The 15,847-nt window shown below is 33.0% G+C and overlaps 1 long non-coding RNA gene across 1 annotated transcript in view; it reads right to left on the reverse strand.

Annotated features, from left to right (window-relative positions):
* Positions 1-3,903: 3,903 nt before the first annotated feature.
* The window catches only part of LOC145284508 (uncharacterized), a 31,280-nt gene continuing 19,336 nt past the window's right edge, over positions 3,904-15,847 (reverse strand). The window contains exon 3 of the long non-coding RNA XR_013868855.1: positions 3,904-5,535. This is a non-coding gene — a long non-coding RNA (uncharacterized LOC145284508). The remainder of the gene's footprint in view (positions 5,536-15,847) is intronic.

The following is a 15,847-nucleotide window of genomic DNA, read 5'->3' on the forward strand; positions in this document are numbered from 1 at the left end:
ACATATGTGTTTTTCTTTGGTTCCAAATCGCTAATTGATTCTATATCAATTTTGTGCTGCTATATTTGTGACACTCATGCTTCCACCTGCAAACTGTGCAACTTAGCTGTCAATGTAGCTATGCGCCCTCTTCTCGTGCCGTTTATTCAGACACAGAGTATTTTCTTCTACTGCTAAACTTTGCAGGTGGTTTCGATCAACAACCATTTTATTTCTGACAATCGAGTATGTTTATTTATTCTGACCACGTGACTTGACTTCAAACAACGATTATTTTATTTTCGACAATCATACACGTCATTTTGTTATTCTTATTTTTATTTATTTATTTATTTATTGTCAGGTGTCTGTCTATGTCAAGTGTGACTACTCCTGCCAGATTACAATTTTGGTACACCCAGCCTGGATATTTAACAAAAATGGGTTATCTTTACGATTACGGTTTCCACTTCACTTCCGGTTGCTTCTCGTCATGCTAAAAAAGATTTTTATAAATAATAACGTTATTATTTAGAAAAGCTCTTCTTAACATGGAGAAGGGGGGGGGGCTTTCTTTACCTATATAGTACTTTCATCTAACAATTTAAAAAACAAAAGATACCATAAAATCAATTAAAAACGAAGGAACAACCAGAGGTAAAGTGGAAACTAAGCGTATACTGATTAATTGGTTGGTAATTGATAATCAACCTTATTGACCACTTTGCTGATTAATCGATAATCGATCGATTAATTACTTTGATATGTCTTTATTATAGATAGCAGTGAAGGAGTTCGAGTTAGTGAGGAAAGAGGCCACATACACAGGAATCTGATTAACAATATCTATTCTATTTTGTATATAGCAATCTGTAACATCCCGCCTTCATCTGCTAATGTCCACTTTAGTATTATATTAGCATGCCGGGGCAACACCGAGTAACCTTAGAAAAATAAAACAATTAGATTTTGGAAAATGTGGATTGACAGCTTGGAATGTTTAGTCAGGAATTTAACACTAAATAAAATAGACAAAGTCGATATTGGAATTTTCAGAGTAGTTGTAGAATTCGGTTAGAAGTGTGCAGATTTGGTTTAAGTGAGCGATTACCTGTTTGTGTCCTTGGACATGTGATTGGAGTTTTGCTGACGTAATAGGTAGTTAGTCAGCAGAGATCCAGCTAATGAGCTGGCGAGAAACGTGTTAACGAGTGGACGTGTGGACGACCCTGTTGGAAGCAGAAGAGGAAGAACCAATGAAAATGTAGAAAGAGACTCAGCGTGCCAAACCCTGAAAAGGGAATCCATAAGACGAATAAAGGTGGGTTAAAATATAACTCGTTGTTATGGCGTTCTTTCAAGGTTTGGATAAATAAGAAGATATGTGTCTTTTGGTCTGAGACAAACAGACATATGTTGTTATCTGTTTGATTGTAAGAAAATCTGCCTATAAAAGTTTGTGTCACGTTTGTTACTCTGTACACACGCATTCATTAGATATCAAAGACACTGTTATATACAACACTAGACGATACATGAGTTCCTGTTATATATATCGACACAAGTACAAAATAGAGACATATATACACATATACCAGACAAATGTATATGTATGTATGTATGTATGTATGTATGTATGTATGTATGTATGTATGTATATTTCAATCTCGCTAGATTCAGCCACTCTGATGAGTCGTAGACGACGAAACACGTCTCAGCGGATGATTATATTTTAAAAACAATATATATACCGCTCCTCATATAGGGGTACGAAATTGGTTAAAGGGAAAATTATTCCCAATTCGCATTTAGGTAAAAATACACTTTCGTAAATAATTGAATTCATTCAAAACGTATCGCAAAAACAAAAACAAATAACATCTCTCTCTCTCTCTCTCTCTCTCTCTCTCTCTATATATATATATATATATATATATATATATATAGTGCAAAGTTTTGTTGAAAATTCAAGGACTAGCGTTTTCTTTTTTATAACCTTCGTTTATTTCCTGGATTTTTCCATTACAGCTGTTTCATTAATGAGTGGCTATTTTGCGATTTATGTTTCCGTAAAAATATCTTGTCCCCACCAACTTCTTCAGATGTTTATCCATTAGATTTTTACAACAAATGGTATATTTTTAACATGCTGGACATCGTATTCGGGTAAAAAGATTTCCACAGCCATGCTTCCTCACTTCCTCCATATATATATATATATATATATATATATATATATATATATATATATATATATATATATATATATATATATATATGTTAGAACACTTTAACCCACTTTTAAGGATATTGCATTCGAGTAAAATCAGTAACATTCTAAAATATGGACTGAGGAAGTCAGTCCGACAATCTCAATCAATGAAAACACCTCATCTCAAAAATACAGACAATTATTATTCTAAAATATCTTGCGTAGTTCGTATTGGACAGACTTTGTAAACAGTGTCCACGAACTTGTTGATTTTAATACTCGAATTTTTAATCGACTTTTCATCGACTCTATATATTTTAATTTATCATCACGTCGTTTACTTTAGATTTTAGTTTTCACTTTTAATTCTCATTTTCGCTCCTTCGCACTTTTATTTCAACACCTGAAGATGATTCGCGGACGAATCGAAAGCGCTCATGACAGCAACAACTATGGAACTTTTATTAATATTTTTTATTTTGATACAAAAAAGTGTATGCGGAAAATCGAAAAATTACGTTGCATTTAATAATATTTGTTTGAATATATATATATATATATATATATATATATATATATATATATATATATATATATATATATATATATATAGGGTGTTCCAAAAGCCACTGAAGAGTTTTGAACTTAAATAGATTCGTTATTTTTTTTTATATTTTTCTGTAATTTTAACACAATCTAACTAAGACATTGGGCAATTAAAAAAAAATGAAAATTCAAGCAAAATCTTAATTTATGAAAAATAATGTCTTTTAAGTGTTGCCCATTTTCAGCATCGCATATTTGTACCGTTTCCAAAACATTATTCATGACAAATTGCAGAATCTCTGGATTGCAATTTAACTCCCTTATTTCGTTTCGCGAGCTGACAGACCTCGAAACGTGATATCCGAAACCTTGCAAGAATTGAAAGAAAACATCAAAAACGAAATGGATACCCTATATATATATATATATATATATATATATATATATATATATATATATATATATATATATATATTAAATTAGCTCTAAGATATTTACCTATTGAGCTTATTATATATCTAAATTACAACGAGCACTTTTTCTTTCCCTGTATTTTAATTAAACTAGTAATTTTACTATTACATTAAAATACACTTTGCTCTTTAGACTATTGTTCTAATCTCCTTTTAATTATATATATATATATATATATATATATATATATATATATATATATATATATATATATATATATATATAGTGTTATAATGGAATATTTCCAGGAGGAAATCCGGGTATGAGAGCTCAATGTGGTAAACAGAACAATAACATAAAAAAATATAACACGGAAATTACATAATTGTCGATGCAATAATTTATTTCAACCTTATGGTATTTTCAAGCATCTAAACTAGACAATTACATTTTGGATACTGAAATAAAGAAAGAAAAAGAATCGGGCCCCGACCGTCAAAAACCAGAGGGGGTGGTAGTAGCAATCCACTTAATACATTTTATAGAGAGGGTGTGAATTAAGTCAGTAGGGGAGGGATTTTTTTTTAAAAAACAAACAGAAAGAACATTATGACACTTTTTTATATTTATATATATATATATATATATATATATATATATATATATATATATATATATATATATATATATAGTGTGTGTGTGTGTGAGAGAGAGAGAGAGAGAGAGAGAGAGAGAGAGAGAGAGAGAGAGAGAGAGAGAGAGAGAGAGAGAGAGAGAGAGAGATCCCGGCTACACAACACATCCTGCCTTCATCTACAAATGCCTACTGTGCGACTTTGCAGTCAATGTAGTTATGCCTTCAAGGCATTTTATTTGGCAATGGAGTATTTTTGCTAGTGGGTTCAATCAACAATTATTTAATGCTTGTTTTTTCTGACCAGGTGGTTTGACTTCCACCAAAGATTATTTTATTTTTGACAATCACTCATGTTATGCGTTTTTTTTTGTTTGTTTTGTTTTTTGATCAGGTGTGTGTTGTTAAGTGCACCTACTTCTATCAAATGACCTGACATGTGTTTTAAAAGTGATACTAGTTTTTCAATTTCTCTTTATACGCAAAATCACCTATACTCTTGAAGGTATTTGCAAACTTTGTAATATATTTTAATAGGAATCTGTACATAGAATTAAATAGCTTGTGCCTAGCCCAGAACACGCTCACCGTAAAACAGCTTATTGATGGCTGTATGAGCCTAGAGGGCGTCATTTCAATCATATGACGCTTTTCGTCAAATTCTCAAGGAGATGTTAGGCTTTTTCAACAACGACTTTGGAAAGCCTTCAACAATTCCCCCCGTGACGACGCCAGCGGGATGATACATAGCACAAAATATTTGAAGACGAGAAAAATGAGAATTTTGAATTTTAATAAGAAGTTCTTATTCAATTTATTTCAGAAGAAACATCTATAATATTACGGAAAGTTGTCTGTCTCTCTATCTCTGTGTGTGCCTGTGTGTATATTAAGCTAAAAATCAAAAACAACAAAACCAACACCCACAAACTTTGTATGCTGTTGAACAGTGTTGTCTCGGATGAATAATATCTAAAATTAGAAAAAAAATTGAATTCCTTGAGGGTCAACATTGTCAAGTTTCGTCAGGAAGAGGGGGTGTCCATTTTTCAGACATTTTCAATTTTATTATGTACTAATTTGGGAAAGAAAATGTCGAGATTTAAAAATTATTAGATGGATTTCATTTATTTATTGTTTCTTAACTTTCTTTTCAGACTATTGTTATTATCAACATAATTTCTCTTCAAAGAGAGAAGGAAGTGACAAGAAATTCGGAAAAGGTGGTTTTGGTAGTGCTCGGGAGACTTCCTTAATTTTATTTGGGTGGTTTCTGTAATACTCTAGAGGCCTCCTAATTTTTTTCACTCTGTGGGCAGAAGAGAAACGAGAAGTTGGAAATATGAGGGGGAAAACGAGAGAGGAGAAAAAAGAGAAAGCTAGAAGGACAGATAAAAAGAGGTAGAGAGATATAATGCTTAATGGAAATACCAGCGTCCTTCCAAAAGTTAGGCCTCCTATTTTTTAACTAAAAAACTAAAACATTAAAGAACTACGCAGACGGGAGGAGTACCATTAAAATGAGCGACCTTTTGTGTTCCAGAGTTTATTTTTCTGCATAGTCACCACCATTTTCAATGCACTTTTGCCAGCCACTTTTAATGCCCCGGTCGTAAAAGTCTGGAGTGCACTCACATCTCTGAAATCGACGAACCCATCTCCTAACTGTGCTGACATCCTGCATCGGCTTTGCAAAACGTTTAACGTTCATGGCAAGGATTGCTTTCTTAGAGCTTCACACTTTCAATATCTGCAACAGAGAGATGAAACTTTCAGGTTATGAATGCATGAGTTCAGTCATCATAACAATCTGATCCATTCGAGCAGAATAAAAAAATAGGAGGCATCATAATGTTACCAAGTACTTTATCCATTATGCCCCGCATCTTTGTGGACAAGATACACCTGAAGAAGATCGGAGGTTACATCAACCAAAATGTTGTGTGAATAACACTCAAGGTGAGAACAGCGGTCTGAATAATACAAATGCTAGAAATTATCAATCCTCATCTCAAAAATTCAGAAACATAACATCAAATGTGTTTCTTTTGCTGTGAAAAAAACCTGTTTTTAAATGAATAACGCTTAGGTTTTGATCTTCTCAAAAAGTGTTTTGTTTGGTTTGGTTTACGGCACATCAACCCTTTATGAGTCATTTAATGCTGAAACATTAGTTGCTGTACAGTGGATGTAAGTTAAATGTAAGTAATGTTTCAGAGAAAACCTCTCGGTTATATCTTGTCATTTAGCTTCGTCGCTCTTAGAAATATGAAAAATTTATTTCGCTCAACCTTGTTGAGAATCTCTTTTAGGTTATTTTCTTGGTCGTGTCTTAGTTGGATCTGTTCAAAGTCTATAGAGCTTGTCAGTATATGATGTACTGTGTTAAAAACGCTGATTTTTCTTCACATAACTCCAGTCACAGACGCTCTGTCGTTTAGCAAAGCCCCCATCTTTGTTGTGTAGTCAATAATCCACAATAGCAAGCAAGGGAGATCACTCTAAGAACTTAACACAAAGTGCAGAACTCTTTTTATTGTAATACAAAGGGAGAAACCTTAACATATAGTTCTTAATATAGTATACAGATTGGTATCTCTTCCTCCTTTTAGCAAGTACTATTGGGTGGTATATTCAATATGCTTTGAATTGAAAGCCATGTTTAATTTCAGAAGAGTTTCACATGGGTAGCTAATCTAGATAAGTCTTGGAGATAAAAAAAGAAGAGTTTTCGGTGGGTAGCTGATCTGGCATAAGTCTTGGACTTTAAAATTTTCCAGGCAAAGAGCAAAGATTATGATGCGCGAGAATTCTAAAAGATCCAATATTTTTATGGAGCAATTCTGGTTTTTGATTGACTGCTACTGGAACGTGGCTCTATTTGATTGATCAGTTCCTATCACCAGTGTTTATAAGTAGAACCTTCCAATTTTCTTTAAACATACCCTCATTGTATAAAAAATATTGCAACAGGTGCGTCCTATTTGAAGCCTAGTCACTACCACTTCTCCTGTTCTTGACATCCTTTTATTGGCATCTCTTATTCCGATAGTCTGTGTCACTTAGTTTAATTTAATGTAAGAAAAACTTAATTTCAAAAAATTGCTATTAGTAGGAGAAGAAAACTTTGATAATTGTCAAGAGTGAAATGCTTTCCTAAGATCTCTGCTTGCTGTTTTCACCCATTTATCTTTAATATGATAGCCAGTTAATTAGTTGAGAGAATACTAGTCTCTCTCTCCCATGTGTGAACTATTTCTCTCAAAGATAAACAAAACTAAAATTCCCCACGAACCTCTTAATTTCCTTTTCTCTGCACGTTAAAAAGGTGAATTTGTCCAGCTCAACTGATGACGACTTACATCCATACTGATGATGAAGACAAAGAAATTAATACAGCAATAGGTGTGTCAGAAACTTTGTGAAAAATATTGAATAATTCGACCCCCTGCCTTTCCAAGCTTATAACTAATCGAAAAATGTAATTCAAACCCTAATTTTTTTTTCAATTAAAGGAGCAAGGACCAAGGTTTCATTAAAAAAAAAACACAAAAAAAACAACGTGATTTAAAAAAAAAAAGGTTTTAAACTTAGGACTTTACAGGTAAATTTCTAAAAAACACTACTTTTTTGTTTTAAATTTGAATATATTATTTATTGATCTTTTATCTTCAATTTGTGATATATAAAACTTTGGTGAGTAAATTAATTATTTACTTTTTAATAGACATTTCAAAATGGGGGGGGGGCATGAATTAATTCGACCCCCTGTCTTTCCAAGCTTATAACTACTCGAAAAATGTAATTCAAACCCTAATTTTATTTTTCAATTAAAGGAGCAAGGATCAAGGTTTCATTTAAAAAAATAACAAAAAACAAACAAAAAACAAACAACGTGTTTTTTTTTTTTTAAAAGGTTTTAAACTTCGGACTTTACAGGTAAAGTTCTAAAAACACTTCTTTTTTGTTTTAAATTTAAATATATTATTTATTGATCTTTTATCTTCGATTTGTGATATATAAAACTTGGTGAGTAAATTAATTATTTACTTTTTAATAAACATTTCAAAATGGGGGGAGGGACATGAATTAAAAAAAAACGTTTGTCTAAAATATTATATTCGGTTTGATGGAAAGAGCATAAAATTTCACATTGCCCCTGAAAATATTGTAAAAATAGAATCAATAGAAAAATTTTGATAGGTTTTTAAAGTTTAAAAATTGAAAAATACTGAACTCGTAAAATTCAATTAATTTCATTGCTGTTTTTTTTTTTTAATAAAAAAATAATATTTCAATTACTTTTTATACAACTTTAATATTTAATACATAAAGAAAATAAACAACCCACTTTTAAAAGAGAAATTACGAGTTTTTTTATATTTTATTCGTTGTTTTGTGTTAGGGGTATCAAAAATTCCTACAAAAATTCTGATACACCTATTGCAGCAATCACTGGACGAAACTACGGCGGTAGCAACCGCAGAAGTATAGCACTGCTTCTACCTTCAGATAGTGAATTTTGATGACAGTAACATCTATGGAAAATTCCAAGAACAGTGCTAACAATTTATATACATGTAGTTTAATTGGTGAATGGAAAAGATCGATAAATGTTATAAATGGTTCACAAGTTAGTGGGATTTAGGGGATGAAAACGAGGAAACATTTACACACAAATGACCAGTTTTACAATTTTGCTTCCAATTTTTATCCCTGGTAACGATCAAGACAATAAGATAAAATGTCCGCGTTGGGTTATTATCTCCCTTACAAAAAAAAAAAAAAAAAAAAATTTACACATTTCATTTGACTGAAAAGAGAAATATTTTGATTTCCATCAAGTTTCAATGGAGGAAGAGAGTAGGTTTTACGCTCGAGCATAAATTATGTATTAATAATTTCAATAGTATTTCTAACCATTAAAAATCGATACATTGAAGCAGGGAAAGACCATCTAACATTAGCATTGTACGCTTTTCTATAGACAACGGGCGAGAATGTCATGTTTTATCCAAAACTCGTGATAAAAGAAACAAATATTCAGTACTAGGAATTATTCATTTAACAATGAATAAAATTCTATGAGGCACAGCTTAATGCTTGGATTATCTGTATTAATACTATTGGCAATATATGGATTATCTATATAAATACTATTGACAATTTTTGGATTATCTTTATTAATACTATTTACAATATTTGAATTATTTATATTAATACTATTGACAATGTTTGGATTATCTATATTGATACTATAGACGATATTTAGATTATTTATATTAATATTTAATGCATCTAAAACCAAACTCCTATCTTTACATCATCAACGCTCTGATCCCCATCTGGCATCAATTGAAATGGATGGCTCTCGTCTAGGAGAATCCCCATGTTTTGACAAGCTTCTGGGTTTGACCTTTACTCCTGATTTGAAATGGAACATGTACATCAAGTCTGTTGCCAAGGTCGCTGGAAAGATGGTAGGATCCTTCTACCGCTCCACGAGATATCTCACTACTGATGCAATTCTCTATCTATATAAAAGCCAAGTACATCCAAGGATGGAATACTGCTGCCATATCTGGGCAGGAGCTGCTAAAAACAGCCTATCCTGCCTTGACAGCTTAGTGGAGGATGCCCTTTTCTCTTCCCTGCAACCTCTCTCTCACAGAAGAGACGTTGCGAGCCTGTTTTTGTTTTATCTTTATTTCCATGGCAGGTGCTCGTCTGAACTCCAATCTCTGGTTCCCCCTCGCCAATCTTTCACGAAAAACACCCGTCTAGCTGAATCCACTGTCAAAAACTTTCCCCACTCTTTATCTATGCCTAAATCAAAACGTAGATTCCATGAACAAAGCTTCTTTCTTAGAACTGCACGCCTGTGGAACTCTGTTCCATCTGCCTGCTTCCCTCCTGACTACAACTTGGATGTCTTCAAGTCCAACGTAAACAAATTCCTGATGAACGCCCCCTTAAGTAGACACTTTATTAAATATCTACACTAACGTACTGTACTTACAATAACCCTTATCCCTGAGTGGCTTCCGGGCCTTGATAAGTGGTGACCACCTTGTAAAAAAAAAAAAACTATTGACAATGTTTGGGTTATTTATATTTATCCTTCAGACAATTTTTGAATTATATATATTGATACTACGGACAATATTTGGATTATCTACATTAAAATGATTTAGCAAGGTAGCGGTTTAATTCTCACATGACGAAGTTGGCTAATGTAGAAGACACACGAAACTGAGATAAGGATAGTATACATATTGAATTAATAAATGAAACAATGATAAAGAAAAGTCCTTGTAAAACTGGTTGTGTTTGCGGCTTTAGAAGTCCAGCTATAATGAAAAAAGTTATTTTACATCCAATAAAATAGACGGCCGCTAGACTGTTTCAAGTTAGGTTATCGCATTCAAATTAAGAAGGCGAGGTTTCCTTACTAGAAAGCAAAGCAACCCAATTTGAAAAAGAGGAAGAATAAGTTAGGTTTTATTTTTTTTGCATTCAGCCTGTCAAAATAGGATGTCCATTGATTGGTCAACGGAGAATCGCCTTGGCCAATCGAACGAGGATTTTTTTTTTTTAAATTAGGAAGGGTGGCCAAAAAGAAAATTATTTTATGAGAGAAAAAGAAGTAAACCTTTTTTTATATTCTCTCGGTAACAAAAAAACAAGGCAATCGTTGAATGCTTTTTTAAAATCATAATATTGTAATTTCAACATAAAATGTTTAATTAGATTGTAAAAAATATGCTGTTTAATGTGAATATATAACTGGTAGACTACCAGGCATTATTATGACTCGTTTAAAGTAAATGTTGTTTTTATTTTTTAACAATACAGGCATTTCAGATTAAATGTGGATTTCTTGATCCTTTTAAGCCTGTAATTGGCTATTTCTTTTTGAAGAATCCGATGGTTGCATATTAGGCTTCCTACAATCTTCTATAGAGGAGAACGTGACTTCATCAGATTCCTCATCGACTGGGGTGTCAGGAAAATAGTTATAAGTGAGAGGCAACTCCAATGGATATAAATGTTTGAGGCTATGTGTTTCCACTGGACCATCATCTCTTTTTTTTTTTTTTTTTTTTTTTCGAGCAGAACGAACCTTGCCATTGTTGCTATGAAACAGTTCAATAACACTGCCCTGCTTTCAGAAAGGCCTAAGCTTGGCTGGATTCTTTCTAAATATTACATCATGCACATTTATTTTATTGTGGAACTTAATTTCATGCAAATTTTTGCAACTTTCCCTCAGACTTAGCAAATATTCATCATGCCACAGGTCTTTGAGTTTAGATACTAATTCTTCTCTGTTTTCCCAGGTATTGACAAGGAGAGATCTAGTGATTGGCTATGTCTCAACCAAACTAGGTGTGTCAGATTGAAAGGAGAGCTCGGAGTTTATGTTAGGATGGATGAAACAGTTTGATGTTAAGCGATGCAGATCAACATCTGTAGAACATTTGTAAATCAAAGGCCTGGAGTTCACTGCTCTTTGGATGTCTGAGAGAAGGATTAGGAGGTTTAAATAATCGGTTTTGGATCGACCTAGTATTTTAAATAGGCAGTATTTTATCACTGATAATTCTTTCCCAAGTACTACCAATTCAAGGGGAGTATAGAGGTATTTTTTATATGTTTGATGACAGAACTTGTATATGAGTTACAGAATTCATTGCTGTTGATGTGATGTTTAATTACATCACCATCTAAAGCTGCATTAAAGGAACGTGCATTGTCACTGTATACATTACTAGGTGCTCCATAAACGAATCATGCTTGGACGAAAGCTTGCATGCTCATATCAGACACAAGTTCAATGTAAATAGCTCTCACATTCATATATATCAAAATTAATAAATATATTCTATGAGACTTTCCATCTCTTTGAACTCAGATGTGGCCTATGTAATCGATATTGGTGTGTGGGAATTGATTTATTAACCTAACTCCGTGTTTTGTCAACTTGGGGTACTTGAAGGCTAAGCTGTTGAATTTTATGCAGGTATTGTAGTCAGAGGTCACAATCTTCACAGACTTCCTTGCTTATAGAACCCAAAATCCTGATAATCTTAATTTGGTCACTGTTGTGCCTACACCCAAATGTTTGCACTGCTGATGGCTATCCATAGTTATTAATTTTGTAACAGGGTGATGTTGGCAATTAAAATAGGATAGACCAAATTATAATCATATCTTGTTGAATTGCCAATTCTGCCATCCACTTTCAAGATCCCATCAGAATCGATAAAGATGTTAAGATTCCTAACCAGCAAGGAAATTTTCGTATTAAAAGAATCATTCAAATAAGCCTTTTTTTTTTTTTTTTAAATCAAATGCTTATAATTGCATCATTTTTTATTAAGTAAATTTTAATCATTTGTTTTGGATGAAAAACATAATTTAAAATAAATGAGCTGGTTGGTTGGTTGTTTTTGTTTTACGGCATATAAACCCTTTTCAGGTTATTTAATGCGGAATCCAGTGATTTTGAAGAAAATTTTTTTAATAGAATATATTTGTTGTTTTCAAGTCAGTTTCTATTTAACCCATAGTTGGGACCCTAACAGGTACAACCACTTCAGGTCAGAGTGGACCTGGGAGCAATGGCAATTAACGGGTGGCTCTACACTCCCCAAAGCCCGCAAGCTGGGGCCTCACCACTGGATATAGTTTAAGGTCATATCCAGGACCAAAACTGGGCTGGAATTAAAGCTAAATATCGATGTACAACATTGATAATAAAGTAAATTGTTTCCGTTCTTCAATAAAAAAAAAACAAAATCTATTTTTGTCCTCATCAGATTTGAGTCTGATCATAAGAAAGGTTTTCCTTATATCTCCTAATAATACGTATCTATTAATGACGAACAGAAGCACAAAATTCAAACATGTTGTTCATCATATTCACACCAGGACAACAAGCCTCATTGCCAAGTTTCAGCAAAAAAATAAAAACAGGTCTTGTCATAGTAGTTACCTGTTGACAGGTCTACAGGGTATCTAAATGTATTTATGGAACTCTTGTGAGGTAACTTTAATTCTTTCGATGATCCTTTTAGACTTTTACTGACGAAAATATCAATATAGGTCTTAACCAAGTTCTTTTTTACCAAAGAAAGAATTGTTCTATCAAACACTTTAAGGGCGACTTAGTAGTTGGAAGGTGCAGAATAGATTTTGTCCATATGCTAGGGTAGATCTACTAAATAAGAATCGTCCCTGAATTCAATAGATTCTTTGAAACAATCGATTTTATTTCTATCATAGTTCTTCATCAAGGGAAGCAGCAGCTGAGTCTACAGCAAACATTTTTTTCTAAATTTCTTTCCACATTTGAAGTTTCAAATATGTCAGCGAACGGATTCTGGTAGGTTAAGTTGGGTTCTAATATAGAATTTAATTGTTGTTCAGGACAATAGGCATGTTCTGAAATCACAGTGTGATAATTTGTACAGTTTGGAGTTCCCTCAGGATTGATTTGATGAGGATATAAAAAGTGTTGGACATTTCTAAACAAGGCAATCCCCTGAGGCAAATCCCAGACATGTCCATTCATGCATTCAATAATCCTGGAGACTGTTATGAATTGAAATATCTCCAAGGATACCCCGAATTTTTAATACATTGCCTACTTTCCATTTGAAAATGCCAGCCTGTATTTGAATTTATCTAAGTTGGATTTCACTTAGCTAAAATTACCAAACTCAAACTGGATACTAAATTTATCAGCAATAAGACTGGAATAAGGAGTTGTTTCTCGTTTTCCACAATAACCTTCAGTACAACCTGTTCATGTCTCTTCACGGTAATTTTCATTTTGGTAAGCTGTAGGATTAGGATTTTTGTCAGGATATCTCAACTCTTTTCATATTTTTTTTAGAGAAACAAGAATGCTGACTTCCAGTGTCTGATAGGCAGTTAATGGTAGTTTTCTTAGTTCTGGGATTTACAGAGATTGCCATTGTTAAAATGCTTTTCACTTCTAATGAGGGTATGATTCCAATGATTTCGACGATCTGTATGAAACCCACCGAATATATGTCAGCCCATGTCACAACGGTATTTAGTATAATTTTTTAGTTTGGACTCATTTTCCTAAACTTAACGTATTCAACAACGAGCGAGACGCCATTTGTGTTTTTCAAATATACCGATAAACACTGCATGTTTTTCCAGCCGAATAAACATTATACATTTGTTTTTTGACAACTTTTTCGAATCTATGTGTATAGTAAAACAAACACATAATTTGATTAGCCTCACGCTTTCTTCTTCACTGCTCTCTCTCTCTCTCTCTCTCTCTCTCTCTCTCTCTCTCACTCTCAGACATGTTGTTACTAGTCTTAGTATTTTATTTAAATATAATAATGGCATGTGCTCTTCTGAATTGTCTGATCAATTCCCTGCTTCCTTTGTTCCAGCTCGTTGATTCGCTGGTTTAGTGGTCTTCATTAATTTGCTGTTTTAGTATCTCATTGTAAGATGACTTCCTATTCCAGTAGGCTCTTTCCAAGAACTGCAAGCTTGTTGAATTCTCTTTCTACTGACTGTTTTCCTCCTACCTATAACCTTAGCCTTTACAAGTCCAAGGCCAATAGAGATCTCGTGTCTGTGATAATCATCTTTCCTTCTTTTTAGCTCATTACAAGTGACTTCAGGCCTTGTCTGAATTGATTTCCATAAAAAAATTCTCCTAGTGTTAATACTTTTGATAATTGTAGCAATAGGCTTCGTTACAATGTGTTACATTTTAAAGTTGCATTATTTGAAAACAGTAGTCCGAATAATCCAACTTATCAATCCTCAGTTCTAATTTTTTAGATGAGGGCTGATTGTTAGTATTACTTGTTTTGATTGGATTATTATTCTCATCTTGACTGTTATTTGTGTAACATTTTAGTCGATGTAGCTATTGACTTTCTTCAGGCATGTTGGTCGCCATCTTGGAAAAGAAAGGAGAAAAGTTACTGGCTCCATAGATGTTTTTTGTATTTTTGGAGTTATTTTTGTTTTTTCACCATGGTTTTGTATGTGTGAAAAATAATTTTGGTTGATAAAAGGAGGTAAATATAATAAAGTTTAACAGGGACTTATCTCCCTTTTACCATTGAAAATTTTAAGGAGCTCATATCCCTTTATGGAATGGGATCAAAATAATTAACAGGGATGCAAGATGGAGAGTTAGATGACTTAAAAAGCGGCACATATGGTAAAAATGAAAAATAGAAATTTTTCATACCGACCGAAATCAGCAGTATATGGGAACCTCTAATTATAAAGAAAAACAAAAATTGTACAACACTTCCTTAAAATTTCAACTGTAAAAGGGAGATAATCTCCTGTCAAACTTTATTAAAGTTACTTCCCTTTACCAACCAATTTTTCCATGTATACGAAACCACAGTGAAAAAAAACAAAAACAACTCCAAGAATATGAAACCATCCAGTAGTTTTTCTCCTTTCTTTTTCAATATGGCGACCAACATGCCTGACGAAGGTCAAATGCTACATCGACTGAAACGTTGCACAAATAGCACTCAAGATGAGAACAATAGTCCGATCAAAACAAGTAATACTATTATAAATCTTCATCTCAAAAAGTCTTTAAGTTTCCAGTTTTCTAAATTTCTTTTTCCCGTTCTTCAGCTAGTTACAACATTTTGAATATCACTGCATTGACATATTACAGTTTCAATAATTAAAAACGCAAATCGCACTCGCGTTCAAATCAAAAGAACAAAAAGAGAATATGTCATAAAAAAAAATGTAAAAAAGTTTTTTATTGCAAAATAGGTCTTAAACGTGAATTCCATTTTAGAAAAAAAAAAATTGAACAGTTATATTCAGCAACATTTCGAACTCATTACTCCCTATGGCATTTCATATGGAATCCATTATTTAATCTACGGTGGGGAGGGGGCTTAATTTTTGACGTTCCGTCAACCACAGTCGGGTAGAAGTCTTAAGTAATTGTTATTTATATTTCAAATATCACCCATACTGAGAATTAAACCTTACACCTTCAAAAGACTTTGAATTAA

This window comes from Euprymna scolopes, chromosome 9, assembly GCF_053919585.1.
Source record: "Euprymna scolopes isolate OS-2025 chromosome 9, ASM5391958v1, whole genome shotgun sequence".
Lineage (NCBI taxonomy): Eukaryota > Metazoa > Mollusca > Cephalopoda > Sepiida > Sepiolidae > Euprymna > Euprymna scolopes.